Source organism: Belonocnema kinseyi, chromosome 7 (assembly GCF_010883055.1).
Source record: "Belonocnema kinseyi isolate 2016_QV_RU_SX_M_011 chromosome 7, B_treatae_v1, whole genome shotgun sequence".
In the NCBI taxonomy this organism is placed as follows: Eukaryota; Metazoa; Arthropoda; class Insecta; order Hymenoptera; family Cynipidae; genus Belonocnema; species Belonocnema kinseyi.
The window spans coordinates 127,946,196-127,964,276 of record NC_046663.1 but is presented as its reverse complement, the minus strand read 5'-3'; positions in this window follow the sequence as shown (position 1 = coordinate 127,964,276).

The following is an 18,081-nucleotide window of genomic DNA, read 5'->3' as shown; positions in this document are numbered from 1 at the left end:
GCCGATAAAAAAAAATACGTGTCTCTTATTTTTCGATGTATTACAACATATTGCAGTTTCATCAAAATCGGTGAGGGACACCTGGGATAGTTTCCTTGTGAGCGCTGAGGGAGGGTCAGGGTGGATTGTAAATAAAAGTTGTTAGTACGGTTTTATTTCGTAGACACTACTCTTCAATCTCTAGAAAGTTGGACACGTTTCATTGAAACCCTGGATCATGAGTTCAATGTTTTGAAAAATTAAAATTTCCCCATGTGAATTCACAATATTTTAAATGGTTCATTGTACCATTTTATTCTGGCAATGTTTAAATACTTGCATTTATGAATAAATTTTTATGCACTTCGGGCTTTAACTACAGTAATTGGAAGTACCTGTATGTACAATTTTTCCATTAGAAGTAAGAAAATCTCAACAGAAAATAAAAGCAATCATAATGCACGTCTTCAATTTGTAAATTTGATAATAAAATTTTAAAAGTTTCTCAATTCAAAAAGTTTGTATTCAAATGCTTAACTAATTTATATGTATAGGATAAAAAGTACTCACACTTTTCATATAATAATTTTAAATTAAATGCAGTTAACCTGCATTTAGAATTTTAACTATTGTACACTGTTCAGTTCACAGATTCAGAATCAGTTCCAGAAATATAAAATCACGTTACCATTTTCAGTGTTCTGAATTGAAGAATCAATCAATAAATTTAGAAATTTACAAAATGATATGACTTTAACTAATTGTAAAACATGAAAAACTAAAGGAATAATTTTTTTACTCTAAACACTTTTCACATTTTAAGTTAGATTAATTCTTATACATTTTTTCAGAATTTAAAATATGTGTGAAATGTTTCCAGAACTTCGAAATATCTTTTAAAATTATGAAAATCCTGCAAAATTAAAAATAATCTCCTTAAAACCTTCCACAATCTCTTTGCCAATTTTGGGAATGTTTGTAAATCTTTTTAAACGTTTTCTTAAAATAATTCTTCTAAATAAGAAAGAAACATTTTTAAACTGCAATGAGATTCATAAAAAATCATGTTTATACTCTTTTGCAGTCTTGCACAATTCCTGAAAAGCTTTAAATTTTTTGTTCGAAATCTATAAAAATATGAAAAAACTGCACACTATGTCGACGCTATTTGCATCGAAAGTTGCATCGTATTTGAAATCATTCCAATTGTTGAATTATTTTTAAATCTTTTCAAAACTTCTCAATATCTTCTTAATATATAATAATTCTTGTGATTTTATTTGTTTTTAACAAAAGAAGAATTAATTATAGGTTTTTTATAATTGAATTACTGAGAGATTGCTGAATAAGAACCAAGAATCTAATCTAATCTAGTAAGGTTTTTCTAATAGATAGAGTGCGAAAATAGTGAGCCTGGCTTCCGTTCAATAGTCTCCCGAGAAAAATGCTTCGACTTGAGTTCGACTTGGTTATGTCTTGAGTTCGTCTCCAAGACATCGATTTCTGGCTGCGTCTCAAAACTGAGTGGAGACGTAGGCCTTCGTCTTACTTTTATGGCCACGACAGGTAAAAAGGCGTTTACTTGTCTTCAATCGAGCCTTGTCTTCGCTAAGACGACGTTTGCTTGACTCAAGACGAGCCTTGTCTTGGCTGAGATTATCGAACCTTTTTTGGCTCATAAATGAGATTTAAATTGACGAATGAAAAATCTGTAACTATTAAATTAGTTATTTTTAATTTAAAAATTAAGAATCGGCGCGCCTGAACGAGTATAACCCTTGAAAATTTTCTTCAAAAAAATAGAAATTGTAACTTTCTAGAAGGGTCTCCTAAGCTGTTAGAAATACGTTAAAACAAACAACATTTTCGGCATCATCTTCAAACAAGTATAATGCAAATAACAATCCGTAAATAAGTTGATTTGATATGTATATTGTATAAAAATTTATAAGATTATTTAAACATTAACAAAGATGAGCTTTTATGACTGTTAGAAATAACCTTTTTTATGACAGGTATACGCTCGAAGTTATAAACCGCACGTGTTGAAGTCATAAAAATACGACTCAAGAGATAAATTTATGTCTTCAAGACATAAAAACTTGCCTCCATGACATAAATTGAAGTCTGGCTCCGTCTCTAAACTGAGACATGCTCAAGTCAACCTTTTCGACTTCAGCATGTTTTGATTGGGGGCAATTCAAGTTTTATTCGGGCTGCTTTCATTCAAAAATCACATTTTCAGAAATTCCAGGGGACCGGGGAAAGTGTTAGAAGGGAGTAAGGGTGGCGATTCGGATCCTCGACGGTTAAATTTCCCTGACGTCATATTCCACAAAAAAATGGGTTAACTCTGTGTGAGTAATCCGTGTAAAACGCTAGGCTGACCCTTATGGCAAATGCGACTTACCATGTTATTAGTTGGGACAGCAGCAATGGGGTCTTTACGGGTACTTTGTAGAAGCTCCATTCGGTTCCTTCGGTCCGCCAGAGGAAAAAATGACAAAATCAGTACTACCGGTAAATATATTTTTTTACAATTCTAACGATTTCATTTCAATTTGACTTTCGTATATTTAATAATGGAATAAAGGATCTTCTCAACATCATGGTATTTTACTTGGTCTCAAGTATTTCAGTTTTGCACATCTTACTACATTTATAATTAACTTTTTACTCAGACACATAAGATCGCTGTTTTTCCATAAAATTAAAACACTTTTTCCTGACTCTTTTGTAGATTTGAAAAAATTTATAAATTTAAATAAAAAATTTTATAATATCAAAGCCAGAGAAACTTTTTTGGTTAACTGTCGTAGTAAAAAATTATTTCCAAAAAACATCACGAACGCTACTAAAAATATATAAAATTTACAATTTTTTAGTTTTTATACCAAGAATCATGTGAACTTTATGGTTGACTCCTTAGAACGTCGTTTACTGAATGATGAAATAAAAGATTTAAATACTCATTTGGAGATTCTTACTAATAGTTTTAATAATGTCAAGATTAACTTGAGAAACTCTTTACCATCTAATATCTATAATAAAATTGTAGAACACGATTTTTATAATAAGGACAAAGAATTCCAAAGCGCACAGAGATTAAATAACAAATTTCAGAATTTACTTTCTGATAGTATTCCTGATGAGCGATTAAATATTAATAAATACAAGGATTTAATCAATTCGGGGTGTGCTGATCCTTGGATTGTCAATTTGAGTAACCAGCAATTTCCTGAAGAGGTGAATGACATTTTAAGGTTAGGAAATAAATTTAGTTCATCCTTTTTAACGAGTAAACGTAATATAGTCTTTGACATATTTAAAGATATTCGGTCTAATACTGGTTTGATTCAAAATTCAGTTGATCGTGATTTGCTTAGAAATAGAATACTTAATTCGGCACAACATTTTTTTCACTATAATAAAATTTCACAGACTGATAGATTTTTTGCCCAAAGTATAAAAAACGCAATTTTTTATTAAAACTAATAAAAAACTTTTGATTTCAAACGCAGATAAAGACAATATCACTGTCGTTTTTAATAAGGCATCTTATAATAATAAAATGCAAAATTTATTAAATGCTACCATAACATATAAAAAATTACGAGAGAATCCTGAACAAGAAGTAAAGAAAGAAGTTTTTAAACATTTGAACTCATGGAGAATCAAGGGTTATTTGGGTGATGATATATTACGTCGTGATATTTTAGTTCATGATACTAACATACCTAGAATATATGGTTTACCTAAAATCCATAAACCAAACGGTCCTTTTAGGAAATATTCTATCTTTGAATAATACTCCCACTTATAAAATAGCAACTTTATTTAAGAATATCCTTAAAAAAGCTATAAGAATACTGGAAAGTCAAGTAAAAAATTCTTTTGAGATTAAAAACGCAATAATTAATAGATCAATTCCTTCCGATCATATTATGGTTTCTTTGGATGTTTCATCTTTATTTACTAATATTTCAATCGATTTGGTGCAAAATAGTATTTTAAGTAGATGGATTCATATTAAAAATTTCACAGATTTACCTTTGACAGAATTTGAAAAAGGAATTAAGTTTTTAATGAATCAAACAGTATTTCAATTTAATAATAACTTTTATAGGTAGGTTTATGGAACTCCTATGGGGTCTCCCATATCACCTGTTTTAGCTGATCTTGTTATGCAAGACTTAGAGTCGAATGTTTTAAAAAAGTTATATTTCACTATTGACACATATTATAGGTACGCGGACACTTTTATTATTTTTCCAAAAGACAAACTAAATTATTTTTACGTCAATTTTATTCTTACCACCCTAGACTCAAATTTACACATGAAATAGAAAATAAAAATTCCATTTCTTTTTTAAATGTCAAGGTAATTAAAAATGATGATGGCACTATTATCGCGGATTGGTACGGAAAAGGTACTTATTCATGCAGATATATTAATTTTCTTTTGAATCATCCTATTCAGCACAAAATAGCTATCTTGAAAAATCTAGGAGACACATCATTTAAACTATCACATGAATCCTTTCACCAGTCAAATATTAATTTCATCAAAAATATTCTTTCACTTAATGATTATCCAAAAGAATTTATCCAAACACAGTAATGATAAAATTAAAACACTTAAAAATCCTCTAGCAAAAGAAACCACTTCACATTCAGATCATAATGTAGATTTTATACTTCTTGTTCCTGTTCCCTGACGGACCGAAGGAGCCGAATGGAGCCTCTACAAAATACCAATAGAGACGCCATTGGGTCCCCATTCAGTTCCTTTTTAAAAAACTAAAAAAAAACAGCAAAATCAACTTTTAAATTGTTGAAATTCGGATTCTGCGTTAAAATTCCCTATAGAAGGTCACGGAATAATTGCAATAGATTTTTTGCAACAGTAAAAAGTTTTAAAAAATATGAGACGCATAACGTCTGTTGACTGCTACACTTCAAACGCATCATCTGTAAGAAGCAGTCAAACGGCTTTATATATCTTATATATTTTTAAAAAATTTTTACCGCTGCAAAAAAAGTATTGCGATTACTCCGTGAGTTTCCAGTAGAAAATTTAACGCAGAATCCGAATTTCAACAGTTTAAAGGCCGATCTTGTTGTTTTTTTGAGTTTTTTAAAAAGGAACCGAATGGGGACCCAATGGGGTCTTTACGGGTACTTTGTAGAGGCTCCATTCGGTTCCTTCGGTCTGCCAGGATTCCTTTCCATGGTACTCTGCCTTTTGAGGTTAAAAGAATTTTAAATGATTTTAATATTAAAACAACATTCAGGATTGATTCTAAATTAGATAAGTTTATAAAATAAGGAAAAGATTCTCTTGACATTTTTCAACTTTCTGATTTAGTTGATAAAATTTGTTGTTTAAATTGTGATAAATGTTATGTGGGCCAGACTGGAGTTTACTTTCTACTAGAACAGAAGAACATCATGATAATTTTAAACAAAATCCAAAGAACCATGAAGTTATTGCGAAACATCAGGTAATAACTGGTCATCAGTTTGATTGGGAACATGTTTTGGTTTTACATCATGAGCCTAATGACTTTAAAAGACTTGTAGCTGAAATGTTTTTTGTTAAGAGAGAAGGTGATAATTGTTTAAATGTATCAAGTGACCTTAATAATTTTAGTCCTGTTTACAACATTATGTTAGGCTCATTAATTTAATTTCTAATATATTTTAGACTCCTTTCTTATTAATAATTCATTACTAATAATATAATTTTTTTTGTACATCAAAATTTTTCAAAAAATTTGGTATATTATTAATCCATGTCACTTCGACTCTTCCTTCAACGCGTCGACTATATAAAATATACTTTGAATTTAAGGATTCTTATATCTTTAACTGTTACTACGACACAGTTCTTTTAAAGTCTCAGGTAATTCATGTTTTTACCTCTCTCACTCGAATTTAGCCTGTAAGATTTAGCAGAACACAGGTTCTGTTTCCTTTTTTAAATTTAAATTTAAAAGTGTGTGGAACCTTTTTTAAAATTTTTAATTATTCATTATGAATCGCAGTGATAGCAGCGGTGATGAAAGTACCGAGAAGTCGACCCGGGTGGGGAGGGCAACGGACTCAGGTACGGGCAAGCAACGTGTAAGGCTAGGCAACGCGGGTTCGAACAGAAGTCTGGAAGAATGGCAAAAAAAAGCAAGCGCGACTAGCAGTGAAGAGGAGGAAAAAAGGAAAAGAGTGGCTGGGGAAGATGAGGTAGAAAGGGACCAGCATAACAAGAGAGTTAGAATTAAAAGGAAAACACCAGTGAGAGATTGGGGGGTTGGGGGGATGTTTCAAAAATTGGAAGCTCTCATCAAAATGTTTAGAGAGCAAACAAGAAAGAGTTTGGACGACATGAATAGGGATATGAATAGGCAGGGAAACGATGTAAGGGGGGAAGTGAAAAAGGTCAGAGAAAAATAGGAAGAATGGGGATCAAGAGAATAGGAGGGACAAAGGAAGGAAAAGAAGGAATTTTTTTAGTAAAAGTGGGGAGTGAGGAGGAGAAAAAGAAAATTGTGTAGGGAAAAAAATTATTGAGAGGAAGAAGGGAAAGAATTGAAGAAGATCTGACATGCTGGGATGAGGAATTAGAGGAATTAAGAAAAAAAGAAAAAAGTCTTACAAAAGGTAGGGAGAATGGAGACGAAAAAGTGTCTAGAAATAAATCAGAGGGGTTTCCAAACGGCAAAGGGGAAACAAAGTGAAGAGGAAAGAAAAGGGAAGGGAAGAGAGAAACGTGAAAGTAGCTTTCTGGAATGTGTCAGGTTTGAAGAACAAGAATAAAGGATTTTGGGAGGAGTTAGAAAAGTGGGATGTGATTATGATGAGTGAAACTTGGGCAGATGAGAAGGAGTGGAAGGGAATAAAAGAGATGTTATCGAAAGGTTATATGTGGACAATGCAAGAAGCAAGAAAGGAATACGTTAAAGGGAGAGGGATGGGCGGCATGGTGTCAGGGGTGAAAAAAGAATTAGCAGTAAAAGGGAGAAAAGATGGGAACATGGAGGAAAAGGATGGAACAATAATAAGAAAAATTATAATTGGGAAAGCAGAAATAGCAGTAGTGTGTGTATACAGAAAAAGAGGGGAAGAGGAAGGCTGGAGAGTAATAAGGAGGTGGATGGAGGAAAAGAAGGAAGAATTGGTTTTAATAGGGAGGGACTTAAATGCATGGACTGGCGAACAAGGGGAGGGTTATGGGATGAAGAAAAGGAGGCATTTATAAGAAACTTCAAACATAGAGAGACGGACAGGGAGGGGAGGAAGTTACTAGACATGATAGGAGAAACAGGATGGTTTATATGAAATGGCAATGTGAAAGGAGATGAGGAAGGTGAGATCACATTCATAGGAAAGGGAGCAACTGTAATAGACTACATCTTGGCTGAAGAAAGAATGCGGCATATGATAGGAAGTATGAAGGTAGGGAACGAGATAGGGTCCGCGCACTTCCCGGCCATAGTTACACTAAGAAGCGTTAGTAAGCGCGGCAGAGGGAGAAAGGAAAAAGGGTGCAAAAGAAACACGAAAATGGGAATCTGGGGGGTAGATAAATTTTAAAAAGTTTAAACAAAAGATGGAAAAGGAGAAGGTTATGTATTACACAGAGGAGGGAATAGACTCTTTAATTGAAAGGTTGAAGGGGTCCACTGAAAAGGTAAAGAATGAGCTGGGTACTAATGAAGAAAGAGTAGGGGGAAAGAGAGGCTGGTAGGACGAGGAATGCTGGCAGAATAAAGAGAGAATAAAAGAGTGTGTGAGCAAATAGAGAAGAGGCGAAATGGAGAAGGAGGAGTATAACAGGAGGAAAAAAGAAAATGAGAAGATGCTGGAAATAAAAAGACAAAGGGGAAAGAAAGAATATAAGGCAGAAGTAGAAAAAGCGATCAAAGAAGATAGGGTGTGGGATGTGATAAATAGGGATAGAGAGGAAAGGAAGGGCGTTAACGACGAAATAGAAATAGAGGAATGGACGGATTATTTCAAGGGTCTATTAGGGGGAGAGCAAATTAAGCTCAAAGGGGAAAAGTGTAGGATAGTCCAAGGAGAAATGGAGGAAGGGAACGAGGTAACAAGAGAAGAAGTAGATGAGGCAATAAATTGGTTGAAAAGAAACAAGGCGACGGGAGAAGATGGGATGGAGAACGAAGCGATGAAGTTTGGAGGAGAAGGGATTAGGGATGGGATGTGGAAGATCTGCAACAATGTATGGAGAGGGGAAGGTTGGCCGGAAGAGTGGACGACGGGACTGATGGTACTGCTTGTCAAGAAAGGGGAAGGAAAGAAGGTAGAGGAATACAGAGGGATCACTCTCATGTCAGTCGGCTATAAAATATATGCAAAAATCTTAAGAAAAAGTTTGGAGAGTCCGGTAAAACAAAAAGAAAGTATCGCACATAATCAGACGGGATTTAGAAACGGGTTGGGAACTATAGACAACATCTACGTACTTAACTATTTAGTTAACAGAAATTTGGGGAGAAAGAAAGGGAAGCTTTGTTCGTAGATTTCAAAGCAGCGTTTGACTCAGTGAACAGAAAAGTGCTATTGCAGGCAATGAAAGAGAGGGGTGTAAAGGAAAAGTTGGTGGAGAGGAGAAAGGAAATTTTTACTGAAACCAGGATTAGGGTGAAAATAGGAAAGAAAAAAGGGCAGGTTTTCTAGACAAGCCGAGGTCTAAGGCAAGGGTGTCCGTTGAGTCCGTTACTATTTAGTATCTTATTGGCAGACTTAGAGGAGGAGCTAAAGGAGAAAGGGAAAGGAGGAACGGTTTTGGGTAATGGCAAACTATACTCTCTAACATACGTGGACGGTGTAGTTCTTTTAGCAGATGATGAGAAGGGGATGAACCTAATGATGAGAATCGCCGAAGAGTATGTGGGGACAAAAGAGCTGACGGTGAACGTAGATAAGACAAAGGTGATATGTTTCTGAAATAGAAAGAGCAAAATAAATTACGTTTGGAAGATGAACGGACAAAAAGTGGAAATTGTGGAGGAGTTCTGTTACCTAGGTTTTTGGTTTGAGGCAAAAGGGGGAAACAAGCTGCAGGTGAGAAAAAGAATGTGCGAGTAAAGTAATGGGCCAAGTATGGCGTATAGGAAACAGAAGGTTCAAAAATGATTGGAGAATGAGGGTCTGGTTGTTTGATGCGTTGGTGTGGGCGGTGTTGCGTCATGATGTGGAGATCTGGGGATGGAAGGAACATAGGAAAGTAGAGAGCATGCATGAGCGATTTCTGAGGTAGGTAATGGGGGTTAGCTGGAGTTGCCCAGGATATATGTTAAAAGAAGAGTTAGGAAGAGAAAATATGGTTACTAGACAAATTAAGAGAGTCTGGAGGTTTGAAGAAAAGCTAAAAAGGGGAAAGGGAAGTAGAATTGCACAAGCATGTTTCGGCGAAATTCGGAACAATGAAGCGAGAGGTAATGTGGGAAATTCAAAATGGGAGGAAGAAAGGAGAAAAATGAGAAGGGTGTGTAATATTCGAGAAGGGGTTATGGAGTGGCAGGACATAGAGTTAGAGCTATTGGTTAAACAAGGAGAAGAGAGATGGACAAAGATTATAGATTTAAGGTACAATAGATGGTATATGATGGTCAAAGGGTTGACGGAACCAGAATATCTGCAAAAAATAAAAAGGAAGGAAAATGGAGTAGGGTTGTACGGTTGAGAATGGGAGAAGGAGTGAGAGCATGCAGATATTGGATGGATGAATTTATAGAGAATAAATGAAGAATTTATGCAGAGTATGTGGATACGAAATGGAGTCATGGGCACATGTATTAGAGAGATGTACAGGAGAGGAAGAGGGACAGTTGAGTATGGATGAGTGTGTAAGATGGATCTTGGATGGTAATGGACAGGGAGTGATGTGGATGAAGAAATTGGAATAAGTAAGGGAATGCAAGGGAGTAGGGCAGAGCCAAACGGGTGATTCTGAAAAAGGACAGTAAAAAACGAAAATTGTTTTCAATATCGTGGAAAATGCATTTTTTTATGGTAAGAGGAAACGGAAGCCCTGGAATCTCGCTCATTTTAGGAATTAATATCACTACTGTTACTATTGTTTATCTTGCGTAATTCGAAAGAGTAGAATATAAGTAGTAGTTAAGTTAGACTAAGGATGGAATTGTAAATATATGTACAGGGAGTGGAGGCCCTCAAACCCGTAAAAGGGAGAGATTAAATACATACATACATAATTCAGATGAGTCTGATAAACACATGAATTAATTATAAACAATTTTTACTTTTTACGTATTAATACAAGAACTTATATAATTTTATTGACACTGGATTGATGATTTTTCTTGATTAGAAGAGCAATTTACTCTCGAAACGTCGACAAATTTTAATAATGGAATAAAGGATCTTCTCAACATCATGGTCTTTTAGTTAGTCTGGAGTACGTCAGTTTTGTACATATTTGAGTATGTTATAAAAGATGTCAAGGAATTTTCAACTTATTTTTATAATTGAAAGAAAGTTCAAAGAATTTACACAACTTTAGCAGGTTTATTTTTAAAAATTCCAAAGTACTATGAAGGATTTGATATATCTTAGGATATTTTAGTACATTCTAAGGCAATTTCAACTGATTTCAATAATTTAGTATGTGATTTTAAAGGATTCGAAATATTTTAGGGTATTTTTAAAATTGCAAGGAATTTTCAAAGCTTTGAAAAATGTCAAGACTTTGTAAAGGATTTTAAATATTTTCGGATATTGTAAAACATTTCAAGGAATTTCCCATTCATTTAAATAATTTTAAGCGATTCCAAAGCATTTTAACGATTTTTTTCATATTGTCTGGTTGAAGGTGGAACTACTTTATTAAAATTTTAGTTTTTTTGATTGATGATTCATCAATTTAGAAAGTTAGCAATTTCTGAAATGACTTACCAATTAAGTTTCTGCCGATCTGAAAGCTTCGGAAAACTTCGGTGGTCTTCTATTTATATCTCGATCCCCATTTGAAAGAAATGGAAGAAATTGATGATTTCAATGTTTCGCGTGATTCTTAATTTCCTGCATGCGTCGATGTTGAGGTTATATTTTTTCAGGTGTATATAATATGAATATTATTACCATCATATATATTATTAATGTTAACATTATAACTATAAAATATTATATTATTATTTATTAATAGTTGATAACTTTGAATAGAAATACTTAAACTTTTAACTAAAACAAATTGGTCTTCCGCAAAAAAATTAATTTTTAATAAAACACATTAATTAAAAAGAAAACTTTCTAATTGTTTTCAACAAAATATTTAAGTTTTCAAACAAAAAGCTAAATCGTATACTAAAATAAAACATTTTTAATAAAACACGTGAATTTTGCACAAAAGACATTTATTTTCCAACAAAACTAATTTTCCATACAAAATTTATTGTTTAACCGCAGTTAAATTTTCGACGAAAAAGATTAATTTTCTACTAAGAAAGACGTGTATTTAATCAAATGCAAAAAATTTCAACTAAAAAAGATCACTTTTCCATGAAACGTAGAATAGTTCAATTTTTAGTTAAGAAAATTATTTTTTAACCAAAAACGAAAAGAATTGTCTACAAAATAGTTAAATTTTCAAAAAAAAAAAATTGTCAGCTAAACTGACGCATCATCAACCAAAAAGGAATTAATGTTTAACACAGCAGTTCCACTTTTAACCAGAAAATATGAAAAAAATCGTTAAATTTCTTTGATATCGCCTGAAATTATTGAAACTAATTGAAATTTCCTTGGAATGTTTTAAAATCTCTTAAAATATTTAAAATCCTTTGAAATCTCTTGAAATTTTTTAAGACTCTTGAAAATTGCTTGAAATTTTAAAAATACCCTGAAATATTAAAAATCCTTTAGAATCTCATACTAAATTATTAAAATGAATTGAAAATTCTCAGATTTTTCTTCTGAAATTTTCTAAATATTTAGACACATCTTTTAAGAACATGTTTAAATCGCCGCCGAAAAAGCAGTTTGGTAGGGAAGAGTGATAATAGTAAGGGAGCTGACGGAAGCGGAGATGAAAGTGAAGTTCCAATGAAAGAGGAAAGACTAAAGGAAATTCGCGAACTCAGGATAGAGGTAATGGAGATTTATGAAGAAAAGCAGGAGAAAAGGGGAGAGGAATTAAAGAAGGAAATTAGACGGGAAATGGCGGAATTTAAGAAAGAAATTTAAAAATGGGAAGAAATCAAGGAAAAGTTATAAAATAGGACGAAGTCTTTGGAAAAAAACTAGAGAAGCTGGAAGAAGATAATAATAAAAAGGTAGAGGAGATGCAAGGTAGGATGAAGAAACTTGAAAGCTTGAACCGTGATAGTAACAAAGGGTATAAGATTAGAGGGAAAGAAGCTGAAGGAAGGGGTGGACGAAGTACTAAAAGGTATTGATGCTAAGGTAAAGACAGGCGAAATGCGAAATGTAGGAAGGGAAGAGCGAAGAGGGGAGATAAAGGTACTGGTGAAATTAAAGAAATGGGAACATAAAAGGGAGGTGATGACAAAGAAGAGGTTATTATATGGTAGTCCAGAGAGAATAGAGAATGAATTGACATGGGTAGAAAGGAAGATGCAGTATAAATTAATAAAAATAGCGGAAGAGGAAAGAAAAAAGAGAAAGAGAACCTGGGTTAAGTATGGGACAATTCAGATAGATGGAGTATGGAGGGTTTGAGATGAAGAAAGGGAACAGATAGTAAGAAAAGAGGTGCAGGGAAACCAGGAGAGGAAGGGACGGGAGATAGGCAAATAACAAATAGTAAGAAGGAAGAAAAGATAAGAAACGAAAGTAGGGTGGAATGGAAGATTTGTTACTGGAATACAGCAGGATTGGAGAGAAAGGATAGGAAGTTTATGAGAAATTTGACACAATGGGATGTAGTCATAATGATGGAGACGTGGCTAGATGAAAAGGGATATGAAAGAGTAAGGGGAAGGTTACGAAGAGGTTACAAATAGCAAGTGCAAAATGCAAAGAGGAAGAATAAAAAGGGCAGAGCAATGGGAGGAATGGTGATGGGAGTAAGGAATGAATGTATAACTGGGAAAGATGAGAAAGGCAAGGAAGAACAAAAAGAAGGATTAATAGTAGAAGAGATAATGATGGGAGGAGAGAAGTGGAAGGTAGTGGGGGTTTATGCGTACGATGATATGCAGGAGAAAGCAGAGGAGATGAAAGAAATGATTGAAGAAAATAAAAAAAAGATTGGCTGATAATAGGTATTGATTTCAAATCGAGAACAGGACACAGAGGAAGAAGGGAATTGGGAGAAGAGGGAGGAAGAAAATCTAAAGATAAGGTACTAAATAGGGAGGGGAAAAAGATGTTGAAGAGCTTGGAGGAGTTGAGATGGTATATCTTAAACGGAAATATAGAAGGAGATAAGAAAGGAGAATGTAGGAGCTCATGAGGTGAAAGGGGAACGGTAATTGATTATGTGATAGTAGATGATGAGGTAAGAGAGAATGTTAAGAAACTAGTGGCAGGTGATTATATTAATTCGGATCACTTTCCATTAATAGTGACATTAGAGGGACAAAAAAGCAATAGCAATATGAATAAAAGGGATGCAAATGTGAAAAGTGTAGGAAAAGGGGATTGGTCAAGGGAAGGAAAAGAACAGTTTAGAGAAAAGTCCAGAAATATCAAAATGGGAGAGAGAAATGTGGACGAAGAGATGGAAAAAATGATAGGAGAAATAAAAATAGGATTAGAGTGCACAAACAAAAATGAAGTTAGTAAAGGGGGCATAGAAATGAGATGGATAAAGACTATTAAGAGAAAGAAAGAAGGTCAGAAAGGAATTAAGAAAGTGGAGAAAATAAAAAAGTAATGGGCAAGATTATAGGGAAAAAAAGAAATAGTATACTGAGTTGTATTATAAAAAGAAAGAGGAAGAGAACAAAAGCTTTAAGGAAGAGGCGGAGAAGGCTAGCACGGAAGAAGAGGTATGGAAAGTAGTAAATAGAGAAAGAAAAAGAGTAAACCAAGATATTGAAATGGTAGAATGGAAGAAATATTTTTGAGATTTGCTAGGAGGAGTGGAGAGAAAAGTCATAAAGGGAGGAAAATATGGTAGAGAAAGAGATGAGGAAGAAGATATAACAACGGAAGAAATAGTTTAAGTTTTAGGAATAATGAAGGATGAAAAGGCACCAGGTATAGATGAGATTCCAAATGAAGTATGGAAATACGAAGGGGAGGAACTAGAAGAATGGGCATGGATAATGTGTAATAGAGTATGAAGAGGAGAGGGACGGCCAGAGTTATGGAAAGAATGAGCAGTTATACCAATAGTAAAGAAAGTCAAGGAAGTGGAGGTTAAACAAAATAGGGGGGTGACGTTGATGCCAACACTGTATAAAGTATATGTAACTATTTTGCTGGAGAGATTGAAGATAGAAGTTGAAGAAAAAAAATAGAGTCATCAAATCAGACAGGGTTTAGAAAAGGAATGGGGTAATGGACAACATGTATGTTCTGATCTACCTAGTGAATAAGAGAATTAAAGGGAAAAGGGGGCAATGATAGCAATGTTCGTGGACTTAAAGGCAGCGTTTGACTCATTAGACAGAGGCGAAATAGAAAAAGTTCGAGCAAAAAAGGGGATAAGAGAGGGATTATTAAAGACAGTTTCAGAAATTTTTAGAGAGACAAAAAGCCGGGTAAAGGTAGGAGATCAAGTAGCAGATAGTTACTGGTTGGTGAGAGGTATGAGACAAGGATGTCCTCTGAGTCCATTTTTATTTAATTTATTAATATCAGGCTTTGACGAAGAAATGAGGAGAAAAGGTTGGGGAGGAGTTAGGATAGGGAAGGAAAAGATATATACACTGGCATGAGAAGACGACATAGTTTTGATGGTAGAGGATGAAGAAGGGATGGCGGGATTAATTACAGAATTATAGAAATACTTAGATGGGAAAAAGCTGAATGTAAATGTAGAAAAGACAAAGATAATGAGGTTTAGAAAAGGAGGGGGAAGGAAGAAAGAATGGACAGGGAGATGAACGGGAATAAAGTTAGAAGAAGTAGAAAAGTATAAATATTTGGGATGTATCCTGCAAACGAATGGAGATCATCCAGCTCACGTAAGAGAAAGGATAAAAAAGCAGCCGGGGTAATGAAACAGATATGGGGAATAGGAAAAAGGTTAACGAAAAATTGGAAAGGAGAATGTGGTTATTTGATACACTGGTATGGCCGGTATTAGTTTATGAAGCAGAGATATGGAGATGGAAATAAAGGAAAGATATTGAGAGTTTACAAGAAAGTTATATAAGGTGGACACTAGGGGCAGGCTGGAAGACGCCAGGAAATATGGTGAGAGAAGAAGCGCAAAGGGATAAGTTAAGTATTAGAGCGGGAAAGAGGGCATGGAAATTTGAGACGAAGCTGCGGGAGGGAAAGGGAGGGGAGTTGGCGAGAATGTGTTTGATGGAGGCAGAAGAGAGGAGAGGGAGGGCGATCGAATTAACGATATGCGAAGAAGAAAGGAGGGAGTTCTTTAATTATAGAGAAATAGAAGACGGGACTAGAGTAAACTATGAAGAATTAGAAAAGGGGAGAGGGAAAGAGAATTAATAGAAAGATGGGGGATGATTAAGGAATCAAAATACAATAAATGGCAAGATTTACATTGTGAAACGAGGTAAGGGACGGAATGTACTGGGAAAAAGAAGAAAACAGAAAGTGTAAAATATGTGAATGAGAGCAGGAAACATGGGAGCGTGTATGGAAAGTATTCTAGGGGAGGAGGGATTAGGAGAAGCCGCGTAGATTAGAAGCGTAAAGATCTCTTTCTCTCGCTTGCACTCTCGCTTTCGTGGCTCGCTCACTCGTTTGCTAATAAGTCCTAAATTCCGCTATCGCAGGAAATAGAGATAAGGAACTAGATATAAGACTGTATGTAAATAGTTGTAAATAATTGTATATATAGAAAGGATAAGATTGTAAAAAAATATAGATATAAGCGGAAAGATTGTAAGGAATGGAAGTCATGTAAATCCTTAGGGGACACATTATGAATAAAAAAGAAGAATACTGAACATTTCCTGATTGAATCTATTTGGAGAAACACACATACACCTTCAACGAAGAATTGAGATGAATTTTCAACCAAACTATTCAATGCACAATCAAAAAAGATGACGAGGCCCCTTAATATGTAGTCTTGCACTGTGTTTATTTCCTTTTCCTTTTTCTTGTGTCTCTCTTTCTCTTCCTAGTATATCGCGATGGTGGGTACTGTGTGGGGTTCGCAGTGCGAACCTTGCATCTTGTTAAAGAAGACTGTACCGCCAGGGGTGCTATTCTCGTGTATCGTTCAAATATTTTAGAATGCTAAAATGGCTAATTTTAGAATAATTGGTGTAAATCGGTATTATCGAGTTATAATTGATGGTTAGCATGATTAAATTTTAGAACATTTTACAAAGAGTCTCTGTATACCACTCTAAACGAGAAACATAACACTAAAGATGCGAGAAAGTGATATATTTTTCTAAAAATAACCGTGAAACGAAATATATCCCACGTAGAAGGGAGAAACACAGCCTTAAAGTAACTTTAAAAACAAGTGTATCACAACGCGTATGACTGTGAGAAGTGAACCAACAAAAATATAAATAAATTAATACAAGCAACAAAAAAAATCCAGGAAGTCAACATGGCACTTCGTGACGCGACAAATGCTAGGTTCATAGAAATATTAAAAAAGTACTTTTTCGTTATTTTCTTAGAATCACGGTGAATCTCTCGACTATTTGACCAAATAATGTTTGATATACATTAATGGGAATGTATTAGCAATATATTGCAACAACAATATATATTATTGTTTTTTCGTTTATGAGATTTTTAGCTATATCTGACGATGCGGAGAGAAGGGATTTTTTTATGAAACTTTAGAGGAGTGTTTTTGACTCCCGAAAGAAAATTTTTATTTTTCTTAGAATTTCTAGCAAACAAATTTTTTTCGATACGCCCCGATCAACATTTGTATATTAAATCTAAAATATCGGTTTACGAAATCGTCATTAAAAGTCTATGTAGCTTCAATTTCATATACCGTGTATTGATCATTTAGAAAAAAATAAGATATTTCCACTTTTATACAAATTAAAAACAATTTTGCAGTAATTTTCAATTAATAATAATAAAACGTAATATTTTCTTTTATAGAGAAATATAAATTGCATTGTATTTTTAGTACAAAATTTCAATAGTTAAGCAAATAGGTCAGAATTAAGTCGACGAATTTAAGGTTATTGCTTTATTTTTTAAATTTGAAAAGATTTGAAGGCATCTAGACTCTAGTGAGCAAACATAACCCCAGCGTTTTACTTTCTTCTGTACTCGCCACGGCATTGGTGTATTTACCGCTCCTACTTCAAAATACACATCGGCAACGGCGCACTACAAGCGGTGCACTATTTTCCATTCTTTTCCGGTCGAAGCCGCTTAGACCGATACTCGAGAATACCGATAGCGATCTAAAAATTTTAGTGTTCTGAAAGACCGCTCTAAAATTTTAGCATTCTAAAATAGTAGAACGATACTCGAGAATAGCACCCCAGCGCTCGACTCGGCCGAAACAATAGACCTCCCGACGGCAGGGTTAAGGGGCTGGATGGGAACCCTGTGGTAGCTTTTACCCGTGAAACGCAGAAAAAACTGAAGTTTCCATTGGAACCCCACTTGCTGAAAAGGAACCCAAAACGATAAATGAGCTCTAAATGATACCACACTTGGGCTTCGAAAGGATCTCAAATGTAATTCAGCTTGTTCTTAATGAACCTATTTTTCGCTTTGTCAACATGGATATTAGTTTTAATTATTAAAACAATAACATTTGCAGGTTATGTAGCAAACTTGTGAATATAAAGGCTTATTATTATCAGTGTGTTACGTCCTACCTTTCGGATCCACTGAATAATATAAAGAATTATTCTTTGTTTGGTGGATTCCTTTTCTAGTCGTAAGGTTCGCTGCTGACTGGCGTTGATTTGAAAATCAACTACCGCGGTTATTTAAATCCTTATAATAATCACAGGTGAT